Below are 14,110 nucleotides of genomic sequence, written 5' to 3'. Positions count from 1 at the left end.
GACTAGGTAGTTTTAACATAGGATAAAAGTGCCCCGACGGTCACTCTTATCCTCCTAAAGGTGATTATAGGGATAGTGTTCCGGATTAACAGTACTGAGGGAACCTACCTACAGCACACTGCAGCTGCCCTGCAGAATTGGGGTGCTGCATAGTTTCTGTGAGGTTTCCTTCAGCTTCCACTACAATAGCACTCTGTTTGACTGTGAAGTTAGTAGCCTGCCCCATATCATCAGCGTCTACCAGATTGGGATACCGACCTTTATGACCTTAGTCAGGATACTCACCTCTGACCCCAACACGCTGGTTAATATAGGTCCACACACCCCTGGAATATAGCATGCAAAGGGTTAACCTTAGGTCATTCAGACACTGATAGGGGCACACACATTTCTCTATTGAGGAGCTTAGCTGATTGTTATATACCACCACTGATATACATATTGTATTTGTTTTTTATGTCCATCAGTTGGGTCACTCTTACCATTAAGTACTATATATATTATATCCTTGTGACCTGCAATCTCAGTACTTACCTGGACACACCTGGAATAATCACCCACCACACAGATCCGCATTAGGAATACTGTGTGAACTCAGTACCAGTGGTTCATTAAAATCATCTGGCACACACTAATTATTTTGATCCAGAGCCAATATGGTGTTCTTTACTTAGGATCAACCCACCCTTAGTACGTCGTTCGACCAATATTTTATATTTGCTGTTTAATAAAGATTATGTTTTTAATTCATTCACTTACCACCAGATTGTGAACCTGAGTGCTATATTGGGTTCCTTCTCTCCTTGATTCTAATTCATCCAATTTGGATAATTTTGTTTCTTTTATATATTCGTCTAGTTTTGTTTCCAACTCCCCATTGTCTCGGTCAGGGTTTGTCAAATTATATAGATTACTATAGTGTTGAACAAACTCTTTGTTCGGCCGCTCCTCCTCTTACCGTGCACCTCACAACTAGAACAATCTACCGGAGACTCTCTCAGCCGGCACCAGTCTAAGTTCTTTCAAAACTACAGTAAAGCTGTCTCACATTTTAATCTGGTCTGTAACTGTTACAAACATATATCATCTTTAACTGTGCATGCAATGTCGTTATATATAATGTATAACACTGTTCAATTAATGTAACCATGTATTTGTCATCATATAGTAACTCTGTGCCCAGGACATAATTGAAAACGAGAGGCAACTCTCAATGTATTACTTCCTGGTAAAACATTTTATAAATAAATTCTCTTTGTCAGTGGTGCTATTGTAGCAATAGACAAGCATCAGCATTCATGACTATACAAAAGCATAATACATTATAATAGGCACTGAACCTTGTATTGTGTGTCAACGTCTCTTTCTCTTGCCTTGGGGACTGAAATATTGATACATAATAAAGATGGTTGAGTTGTGGTCCCCATTATAAAAATGGAAACATTTGTTATCATCTCCGTTCTGTCTCAATCCTCCATGCAGAGCTTCCCAATCATTCTCAGAAACTGGTCATTAGGCTTTTATCAGAAACACTTCCCACTCCCTTAATTAAAAGACCAGCTAAATTTACCTAAAAAGCAATAACTGGAAATAGTCATACAGATATGCTGTATTTTGACTAATTAAGACTAACAGCCACAGAAATGGCTGGTGGAAATTGCAGGCCCACTCTCTTCTGGATAGTGTTACAAACAGCTCCGGCAGGAAACAAAGTACTTTTGAGATAAATTCCTGCCATGTGAAAGGGTAATTCAATATTTTTATGTTTTATTCAGTGATTTCCCACAGGAGCCTGAAGACTAAAACTTCAATTCTTCATGTCAGCCTCTGTACGCCGAGATCCAAATAAAATCTTAATCTTGCCATCGTTTACACAGGCAACTGCTGAAATGCCACCAGACTGTAATCACATATCCGTGTCCTAACCCTTCAGCGCAAAAGGTTCCCGCCGCCGCCATGTGTTACAGGCCACTCTGCCACTGAGGGGATTCATTTCCCACTCCCTGTGCCATTTCTATTCTATGGGCATTTGTGTATACCGTATACAACTTGTAAACTAATCCTCCCATAACAACATGCTTGGGGAGAGATGGAATGTAACAAATGTCTGTATCCAGCACATTTCATGGAGAGCAGCATCCTCTCCATGTTAACCAGACGTTTTAGGGAAGCTGAAGAGCATTTAGAGCAGTGGTTCTCCCCCCTTTTTTGAACACAGGCACACCTGGATGATTTTTTTAAATCTTGGGGCACACGTGCTTATCAGACTTCAGTCACCCCTTCACGCTCACACTTGCCACCGGGCTAGCTAATGTGATGGTTGCAATTCGGCATGTGACAGGGATGAGGTGTTTCGCAGTCACAAGAACTCTCATTTCCTTTTATTTGGAAGACATCTCTGTTGAGCACGTTAACATGCTGAATGTCAGTCATGCCATGATTCCCGTATACTGCGTCACTTATCAGTCTTGTGAGATTTTGTTGCTAGTAAATTTAGGAAAGGATGGCTGGTGGGTGAGTAAGGGAACAGTAACAGGAGGGAAATCTGACTTCACAAACGCAATGCGTTTTTTTTTTTATACACGTTTTCCACATGACACGGGATATGGAAGCCGGGCTTGGCTGCTCACTCCAGCTGCTAATCCCGGGACTCCAACAGAGCAGATGTCCAATGACAGCACACACATGACACACTCATGCAGGTTTGGACTGTTTAAATGTAGATTCAGATTTCTGGATAAATCTAGGGGTGGCCTGCAATACTCTTCTGAAAAGGATGATCAAACAGTCTTGCTTGCTGCAATTTCAGTGAGTCAACACATTTCAGGCCACATTGAGGGAGACCCGGAAAAGGATACTCCCAGCATGTCTGCAGGAGTGAGGGGGAACTGGGACCAGAATCATAAAATAAATAAAACGCTTGTCTAAATATATGTACTATCTGTTCTCACAGGATTTAAGGAACAAATCACGTATGAGAAACTGCTGTGTGATTTTCCTATTCATTACATCTTGCAACATTGCTGTGTGCCTGCTCTACATCAACTACATGACTACTCTTTACTCATCGAAGTGTCATGTTGGCACAAATAAAATGTATGTACAGAAGAGCCTGTTGTACATTATCGCACTACGTACACTGTTATATTTGTATGTATCTTGATAATGGCCAGTGACTTCTTACATTGCTTTGTTAAGCACTAGACTAGGGGATTGAATCCTTGTCTGAGCCCTTAAAGTTATTAAGTAGTTATTAACCAGATGTGTTGGCATTTGTACCATTTAGATTAGTACATGGAAATTGGAGGTATGATGTTTCCTGTTCTCAGTGTGAGAACATTTGTATTTGTAATCTATGTCCAAATAAGAAACTATTTAATGTCATTGGTATTTCCCATTTCATTGGTAACACTGTTGAGTAGCCCCAGTGAGCAATGAACACAAATTTCGAGGAATGCATGTTAATAAGATTAAGTATTTGCCACATTTTTAACGTTCACATCTTAACCTAGAGTAGGATTGCCAGATGTCTCAAATATATGGGATTGTCCCTCTTTCCAATTAATTAACCAGTTGTCCCTGAATGGTCTGTGTGGACACATAATTGTGGCAGATGTATTAATAATACATTTGCCACGCTCAGTAGCACTCATTTTGGCATAAATATATATTCATGATGTGGTGGATGTAGGAGTTTGAGCTATCTGGGAATGTGTGTTGGACACATAATTGGCCTGTATTTATAGTGGGGAGAGCTGGGACAACTTTCCCCAGGCCCGCTGGCTGTGGGGAATCCGGCCAGCACTGGAAGTTGGACCCGACCATCCATGTTCGGCTCTCCTCAGTTGTGGTCCGGCCTTCACTCCAAGCCACGACCCCGCCCGCTGGTCAGCACCGGACATGGGGCCCACTCGGAAGCCGGGCCCAACTTTTGTATCCGCCTGCGGCACTGGAGGCCCAACCAAGGTAACAGTTTGTGTGTGTGTGGAGGGGCAGAATGTGTATGTGTGTATTGTAGGTGGCAAGAATCCCCCATTATAGAAATTTAAATGTGGCAATTCTAACCTGGAGACTCCATATAGCTTTCAGTATTATGTTTAAAGATGTTCAGTATGAACTGAACAGTCACAATAACCATTCCAGAGATAATATGATTATTGTGATTACTATGGACCATCATATGCATAAACATCTTTATTTAAGTAGGTGTGTATAAATATATAGGTACTGTAAGTAATGACAATGACATTGCTTAAACATAGATATAAAACAAATTAATTGTAACAGTGTTTCCCCCACCCAATTGCAGATAGGGGGCCATTACAGGGTATATGGTGCATATACCTGCTGGCAACAGGAGGGCTGAGTCGCCCCGTGATGACTTGGGGACACAGGAACAGGCTTCAGGGTTCATACCCAACATAATAGTTAGCAGTGCAGCACCTCCATCTGCCGTAGGCTCCACGGAAATGGAGATGATCTCCCACGGTAGAACAGTACATCTCCCCCCAGTTAGATCACACACCAGGCAGGAGGTATATTGCATATAATAAACAAACACAAACAGAGCCCAGTGCTACATCCACTGGCAAAAATACACAGGGAAATACCTATATATCTCTTGAATAAAAGCGTCATTTAGTTTAACACTTTGGCCAAAGCATTGTAAGCCTGTGAGCCCCTCCAAGGCATGACCATAATTCACATGTCCTAACACTGATTAAAATTCTTAATAACCTGTGCAATACTATGAAGAATGATCATATTTGATCTGTCATAATCAGCTGCATGGTTCTAAATCTGATTGAGATTCTTATTTACCTGGACAATACCAGGAAGAATACTCTGTATTAGATCTGTCGCAATCAGCTGCATGCAAAGACCTGTGCATATGGAAAGTGGGATGGGACGAGCTTTAAACCTGGGAGGGACGGGCCAATTGTGAAATATGATCATTCTCCTACGTCTGAATCGTAGGAGGGTGGCACTACCCCCGTGGGTGATGCTTATTTGATTAATAAATATATTGATTTTTAACCACCTGGCTCCCTGGCAGTGCGCTGCTGTTGTCTTATTTTTGCGTTGTTTCTTCTTTTTACACTTAAACATAAGTCATGCTTCACTTTCTTCCCCTCTCCAGCTGCTATTACCCCTCTTCTCTGTCACTCTCTTTCGCAACAAGCAGCTAGCAGGCGGAGAGAAAAAGAATGTACCAATTTAATAGAGAAGTAAAAGTGCTCCTTAAGTACATGCTGGAGCAAAAAGACAAGCTCTTTGGAAAGATATCAATGAGAACCTCAGGGGAAGCAAATTCTGCAATGTACTGTAGGAGGCAGCAAATTCTGCAATGTAGAAGGCTACCTGCAGAAACATCAGTGCTACCTGTACACAAGGGTCTGCAGATGGCTCTGTGTTATGCCCTTTTCATCTGCTCAGCTACTGTCATCCTTAACCGAGGCACCTTTTTAAAGTAGTGTTGCTAGGGGCACCCCACTATGAGTCTCAGCCTCAGTGATCAACATGTTCGTTGAAATGTACAATATTGTTTAGAGCTTGCATGAGTTAAGTTGTACATATCACCCTGCATTTTCCATTATATAAAATTGTTGTGTTATGTTGTTCCCAAGCAGGAACGTTGGAGTCTACACCAGGGGGAGGATATAGCCCGATCCTCACTTTAGCCCTCTTCACCTCCGCTGCAGCGGGGAACCTGCCAGGCAGTCAGGGAGGTTGTAGGGGTGACACGGTCGCCTGAGCGGCTCGGCGTGTAGCCGATAAGGGCGCCACCATTTTGTTTGTGCTCACGCATGAGCAGAAAAGGTTCACGCATGCGCAGATGGTAGTTATAGTTGCGGCAGCCATCTTGCTACTCCTCACGCAGGCTCAGTACATCAGGAATGGTGGATAATACACCCACAAGGGACTACAAGCTCCAAAAGAATAGGGGCTGAGAGTCACATGCAGGCGCACAGCCAATATGGCTGGAGGATTCTCCTGCCGGCAAGATAGATACAATTGGCGCGTTTGGACCATGCTAAGTAGTTGGGAGCAGGACACAGAGGAGAGAGGTAGGGTCCAAGGTGCCAGTAGCCTTGGGATTAGGCCAGCTTTCCCCTGTAGGCCCAAGTTAGTCCTCAACACAGTAGGCACCTGCAGCTGTATAGGGAAGCCTTATTAGGGACACTTTCCCTGTATTGTGTAGTGCCAGGGCCCCAGTGTCTACGTCACACTGTGACAGTAAACCTGCAGTCTGGGACCAGATCCAGGTGTGTACATCACCATAGACTATCTTATAGGGGCACACTCTGTCAGGAAACCCCTCCAGAGGCATTCGCCTACAGATCAGCGCAGCAGAGGATCCTGCCGATAGCGGCGTGGACCCACATTGTGGATCCAAGGATTCAGCTGCTCAGTTAACCTGGTCTGGACTGAGACCAGGGAGGTATTCTCTTCTCAGCGAGCACCAACGGCCATACACACTGTGGGAAGTGTTATCCTACACACGCTCTTTGGGGAGGGTCTAGTCTGTGGACACTAAGGGGTTAACGTGCCCAGGCACTCCAGTACTTTGGTGGCTCCACCGGGGAGGTGTTACTGTGAGGGTGCGGTCTTGCAAGGCCTTGTTATTCCTGTGTTGTGGATTGCATGTCAGTAAATACTGTTGATATCTAACCCTTTGCAATTACTGTGTATATTGGTTCCTGTAAGGGCCTTATCCCACTACGCTGGGATCCCTTGCAGGTGGAGGCGCTGCACCGAGACGAATCATATCACCCCAGGCTCCCAGTGGTGGAGGCTCAGGCCTCCTGGTTGCCGACAGGTAATAGCAGCATTGGTAGTTCTTCCCCAGGTACGGGGGAACAAGGGCTACACCTATTACATCTAACTACACTACACTATGCGCTCTTCTTTTAATTCACTCTTTTCATGTCCGTAATGTGCAGCATAAGAATATGTTTTGGACAAAGTGAGATTAACAGCCACATCAAATCCCCCCAAGTAAATCTTTCTAGTCCAACCTCTTGCTTTGAACAAGAGGAGAGCACTAATTATCAGTGGCGTGTAACATTTTCAGGGATAGCGCTTATTACAAATTGTGAGACATCTATGTATTGTGGCTATTACTGAGACATGATGCAATGAAAATCAGAACATGCCTATACCAGGACAAGAGGAAGAATTGGGTAGGGGTATTAAAAAATGAGATCACTAAGGTGGCAATTAAAGGTGAGTTAATCATTATGGAAGACTTCAGTTTACCAAATGTGGACTGGAATGTGTTTTTATTTTTAGGTTCAACCAGAAGCTGGGACATCCTGGGTTCCTTGCAAGGGGCATATTTCAAGCAATTGGTGAGAGGGCCAGCTCGCAAAGAATTAATCCTGGACTTAATATTTGTTATTACATCTACATTGTTTGCTATTATCAAATCCAGTATTGTCCCTCTCCTGGTCGGTTGCTCAATAATTTGGGTCACGTAATAGTCTTCTTGTAGCCCCCAAAAAACTGTTTCCTTTAGTTGTAATGCTAATCTCATTGCTCCAAAACAGGGGACCTATACACAAAGCGATGATAAAATCAGTGCATTGTCGGCCGACTTTGCATTAATTAATCGTGCACTAAAACATGAGGGTAAAAATGGTATTCACTACGAATGAAGGCCATTTTTTTAAAACGGCGATAAAAAAAAAAGCACTATCGGCCAACCAGTTATTTTTATTAGTGCTGTCGTGCTATAAATCCTAGCAAGCGGCAACTGATAGAAAAAATTGCAGCATGGAATAGCTGCATGGGGACACGGCTCTTACAGGCGATCATGCAGTTAAAATATTGATTTTGATAATAGCGAGTGGGAGCAGGGGGTCACCTGAGCTGGACCACATTGGTTTCAGCCTCGCGGATCCCCTACTTCCTGAGATACAGACCCCGGTATAGGATGCTGGTACCCTCTGTGCTTTTAAATCTCCTGCATCACGTGACCATGGGACTTAAATCCTGCACTGGGATACCGGCACCCTATAACGGGGCCTGTATCTCAGGAAGTAAGGGGTCCCCGAGGCTGAAATCAATGCAGTTCACCTCAGAAGACCCCCTGCTCCCGCACACTAGTATAAAAAACCTTGCAAGTTTTCTTTTAAAATTGTTTATTAAACAGTATTATGCTATGATGTTCTTTGTATCCCTTCATTTAATATAGTGCTCCATTAATTGAAGCTTGCAGAAGAAGTCTATGCATCAAATAGCACTGAGGACACTTCGTATGCTGAGCTAAGTACTATCTGTATACATTCACACCTATCAGAGTGTTCAATACATTTTAGGTGTCTTTATCTTCCACATATTTTATCTATTTTATCTACTGTTCTGCAGCCCTTTGCATCGGAACGTCCAAATTTCTTTTGCTAGACTGTGTGTGGGGGTTTGGAAAATCCCCTGGTTTGGACTTTGGCAGCAGGACTTTACAACGGACCTTTATTCATTTTATTATTTTGGGTGCGTTTTACTGTTTTTTAAAAGGGACATTATCGTTGTGGTTTATTATCTCTGTGGTTTTTATTTAATGTGGTTCTAAGTTTATTACAAGATCCAGACTGTTAAAGTGTTGTAGCGCTTCCTACACCGTCTTTCCTTTGCTTGCAGCTTAAGATAAACACTTGCTGTATGGCGCGCTTACCCAGCTTACCCAGCTTTATACTAATATTTGTATCCACATAAACAATATTCAGGAATGGCTTCCCGTCTTCGCAACAGATTGTTCATAGACGATTTAGCATTAATGATAGATATATTGCAAAGAAATGTCCTTACTTTCTAATGCCCTTCAAAACAGAAATGTAAATTTAGTAAGAGCAGAAAAATTTATGAAAAGGCATTTATTAGGGCATTTGAAATGCTCAAAGAAAGCCGTGGAAACTTTGTAAAGAAAGTTGATCCTACAATAAATTCTGATGCTTCTAAATGTATTGACTTTGTTGAGAATAAAAAATATGTAAATCTTCCTCGTCAAAAACCACTGGAAGCAGTTATCAGTAATATGAAAGCCAGGTTGATGTACAGTGATCACTTAAAATCAGGATATAAAGCGTAAAATAGAGAGAGTACAATTCATGGAATAGTAAACACACTAGAGCCAGATTGGTGGAATATTGATGAAGTTGTTGTCCCTTGGAAAGCCGCAGAAGAAAAACTGTGCGAATTCAACAAACTCTTTCATCATGAAATCAACATCAACGATTTCCGCGACTATGTGGAAAATGTTCTAAAGAATCGACACAACCATGAGATTCCACGTACTGTACAAAGAGCAAAAAATATTATCAATACCATTGCCGTTAGTTCTGCGGAGGCAGAAAGAGGGTTTTCTACAATGAACAATATATATTCAGATAAAAGAAGCCGCCTCACAGTTCAGAATGTCGCACATTTGATGATAATTAATATGATTGGTCTCCCATTGGACTCCTGGGACCCCACTCCTTCAGTTCAAACGTGGCTGAGAATTAACCACACAGCCGATGACAACAGGGTGACACATGGACGAAAGAAACAGAATAATGATAATCAAGTAGCGATATGGAGATATTTTAAGGAAGGCAAATAAATAATGTATTAAATCAAATATTGTCGTTTTTTATTTTTCACTATAAAAGGGTGGTACGGTGAGAGATTTTGAATCCCACCACTGGGTGCACCCCTGCTTGCCAAACTCACACTTCCCTCACTGCACCTCCATGACCCATAGCTACTTCCCCATTCCTATCCCTTCTGTCTAGAACATTACCCCTTTCTTTTCCCACCAACCTTTATAACACCCTCACCCCTAGCACAGATAATCTCTCTCTTTCTGAGGTGCAATCTATCCCTACTGTAAAGATGGCACCCCTCAGAGTAGGACTCCCAGTGCCTAAGCTGCAATTTTCTCTCTGGGGTAACGCATGGCACTGGTAATATTGCTGAAAATACTACCTTGGAGATCCTTGCCTTAAGCTTGAAATAAAAAAAATTAGGACCCACCATCTTTCTTTAACTTTTTGTGCTAATGTGTTCCAAGGCCACCGAGTCAGTCCCAGTCCCTCCCAGCAATCTGTCCATCTGATCCGCAATGTGCCGAAACCAAGCACCCGTGAGACAACATATTGTTTGTTTCATGCCGTCACAGCAATAGATTGTTCTCCTAATAATGGATTCCCCTACCACCACAAACTTTGTTGGTCTCAGAGTATTCTGAGTGCCCTCTGTGTTAGAGAAACTATTCCCCTGGCTGCTAGAGGAATCAGTCTCCCCCAGCCTTGCCCTGATGCCCCAATATATTCACTCAACATGGCAAACCTATTGGGATGGGCCAAACCGTTCTGCCTCATCATCTTCTCCCTGCTTCCGCTTCTGTTACCCAGCTACCTACCTCTTCTTGGTCCTCACTCACAGCTCTCCCCTCTGCACCACTAATCCCAGCCAGGGCCTGCTCAGTGAACAATAAACTCCTTTCAAGATTTTCAATGTCCTTTAGGCCTTGATTATACCAAGTGCTGCAGGACGGCAGCGCTATTCTGTGACGTCACCTAGTGCTGCCGCCGAGCAGCATCTTGATTATACCGCGGAGATAGAGCAGAGGAGGCTTGGAGGCCTGGCGGAGGCGTGGCCATGAGAGATTCGCCTTCATTGGCTGAACCGCTCACGTGACACAGCCGTCGCAAGAAAAAAATGAATTTTTCAGTCTCTTCCCCAGTCATTCGCTTTGCAGTACGGCGAGAGGCGATGGTCGCCAGCGGTATGAGCAGTTTCATTGGATTTATGCAACTTGGCGCCGCTAGACGCAAGGTCGTGCGCATTTTTGGGTACAATCACGGCCTTAATGTTGCAAGTTGCTTCTTCTGTTCAGCAATCTAAGACACCAAAGATACCACCTGCTCCCATCTCCCACAGCGGTGTGCTCCCTGAAACAGCTGCTCCAAGTGCACATACATGTGGCAAGTTGTGTATTGAGTGGCATTCTCAATCCTGCTCATTTTTGCAACTATGGAGTATTAAGTGCTAACAATTTACTGTACTTCTGTATATCTTGTTTCCTTGTTTCACGCCTCCTTTGTTTCTACTCCCAGTTGTAACTCCACACTCCGAACTGCACTTGAACCACACTGCAATTCAATCACACAGTGTAGAGGGAGAAAAGGGGTGGCCCGGTATTAAAGGGGTTGCACCCCATATGGCCATCCCCTGACCTCACCAGAGAGACAAGGCGTTAACTGGACTGCGGTCCAGGGATGAGGTTTGCACCTTGTTGTACCTTGAAAATGTATGTTCCCCTGTTCCCATGTTTCATTATAAGCATGTATTTTAATGTTTTAAAGTGTATTTCTGTATCTCCAGTTCTGGAGGTCGCAGAGAGTTCATATTTGGCCAATATGTGGAGTCACTGTAGGCATTAAAAACTGGCAAAGGTCGACCCACTGAGCCCACCAGAATGGAACTTATTAATATGTGTAGATATTAAAGTGTATATGTATTTTATTTTGGATCTGTTCTGAAAATGCAGACGCCATTTGCTAGGCTAATAAGTCATGAAGGGCAGATGGCTGAGTAGCCTAAGCACGGTGATCAAAAAGTAACTGCCTTGATTGTTACCCAATGTCTAGGGATTAAGTATTAGTCAATCAACAAACTCTGCCAGTCTAATTGTTACCTGAGGGCATGGGTTAGTCTGTTAGTCTGTGTCTCCACATTAGAGAGCGGATACAGATAATTGTTCACCAATAGACTGTGTTCAATGTTAAGAATAGGGTTGCACAGGTATATAAACTGTGTCAACCCTACAGTTTTTAGTTGTGCTGGAGTTGTGCTTCTGATACCATCTTGAATGTCACTGGATTGCTGGAGTTGTGCTTCTGATACCATCTTGAATGTCACTGGATTGCTGGAGTTGTGCTTCTGATACCATCTTGAATGTCACTGGACTACTGGAGAATTGCTATTGGATACTTCTCCATTCCCCATCCCTAATTAAGTGTTATCTTCTTGCCTGTTAATTGTACTATATTGCTGTGTTCACCTTATTTAAGGAATAAATTATATTTTATTATATCTAAGCCTCGTTCAGTTCAACCCAGATATTTGGTGTTCATTATATCTTGTCATAAGCTACCGTGACACACAGGCTCAAGAATTTGTTACAAGCTTCTGTTAAACAACAGAAACACACACCAATCAGGTGTGTTAAGTACGCAACAAGCTAACACACACCCACTGCAATCTCTCAAACCAGGCAGTAAAAAATATAGGTTGCTACAAATTGCCCACGTTATTAAAATAAACGAACCCACTCCACTGTACACTCCAAGCTCACACACCTATGCTAGTAATACACACTGCACCCCACTTTCCTTCAGGTTATAACTCAACACTTTTAATCCAAACTGCACTTGAACCACACTGCAAATCAGTCACACAGCTCAGTAGCAAGTGTTTAAAGCATTGGTTACCACCAAAATTAATCTACAGCAAAATACATACAACTTTTTTTTTTACATGTATCCCAAGCATAACCCTGGAGTTTTAAGATTCCTCCTATTGGTTGAATTTTGTGGGGTTTTTTGCCTCACAATTCTTGGGATCCATTTAGTCCACACCTGGGAGCCTGTTTTTCTGGACTGTATCTGAGGAATAAAAAATTGCAGAAAGAAACAGGAAACAAGGTACAAAGGAGAGAGGTGGATAGTTTTAAGGGTAGTTAAGGGTAGTTAAGCAAGGTAATTGCTGTGGTACATAATGCCTCAAGACTAATTTCAGCTGTGCTTATACAGGGAATCACATGACAATCATTTTTACTTGGCTAGCATTGCATGTTACATCAATATTTAAGTAGCCAATTGTTAAATACAACTTGTCAAACTCACTATTGATATATCCTTGTTTTGTGTGGAGAATGTCTAATTGAGTAAATATTAATCTTGGCTTTCCACATTACATGGTTTCTACAGCATTTCCTACTGCCTTTATCACAATAAAAGTGAGATTCACAATTTAGGCAAAGTTAAAAATCAAACTTTAAAAAAAATGTCAGTGTATAATCAACAAATATGTCTGGATGGGGAAGAAACTAAGAACCTCAGCTACTGGTCATCAAAGACCCACCTTCCAAGGAGGATTAGCTTTTCCCGATCTCGTTTACTATTATGCAGTAGCCCAACTCTCACAGCTGATAACCTGGCATGATTCCATGCAATCTAGGAGAGTGGTAGATATTGAGGGCTCTCTGATCTCACCTTTATTCATTCAAAACCTATTAAGGATCAAGAAAAGCATTAGACCCAAGAAAATACGCCTAGAAGGGATCTGTCCGAAACATCCTGGAGGACTGCTGACAGGAAGTGATGTCATCTTGTACGAAGCTACCACGGACATCTTGCTTCCTGGCAAATCCTGCCCTTACAAATCCTCCCCTGACCGGAAGTAAGCTTCTCTCTGGCCTTTAAATAGCAGGCAGTTGCCCTTGGACTTTGCTCGTGCAAAGTATTGGTTACCCTGTCCTGTTTGAGCTTTCCCGTGCCTTTGTTTTGCCTGCTGCCTGCCTCAACCTTGAAACTGGACCTGACTACCCTTTGCCTGCTGCCTGCCTCGGCACCAGACCTGACTACCCTTTGCCTGCCACCTGCCTTGACCTCGGAACTGGACCTGATTACCCCTGCATCCCAGACCTCTGATCCCAGGTCAAGGCCGGTTTATTACTCCCCACCTCTGCCCTGCGGGTCCATATCCTGTTTTGCAGTCAGCAACGTTACAAAGACATAACCAACATAAATAATTCCCTCCATGTATGGGATAGGTGGAAATCAAAAGCTACCCTGACAAACTACCCCTCAAAATAATGCCCCTACTGGACAACCCACATTTTTTCCAATGGCTATATTCCAGGTAATTTTCAGACATGGAAGGAGGCGGGCGCATCCAGGCTATTCCATATGTTCAACAAGGGGAAACTAAAACCCTTCTCTGATCTTCACACACATTTAAACCTGTCCAATATGGAATTGTATCCCTATTTACAAATTCAACACTATAAATCTTCCTTAGACCTCCCAGGCAGCTCACCACCCACAGTCACACGATTAAAACA

This window comes from Ascaphus truei, chromosome 3, assembly GCF_040206685.1.
Source record: "Ascaphus truei isolate aAscTru1 chromosome 3, aAscTru1.hap1, whole genome shotgun sequence".
Taxonomy (NCBI): Eukaryota; Metazoa; Chordata; class Amphibia; order Anura; family Ascaphidae; genus Ascaphus; species Ascaphus truei.
Note: the sequence above shows the minus strand (reverse complement) of the source record.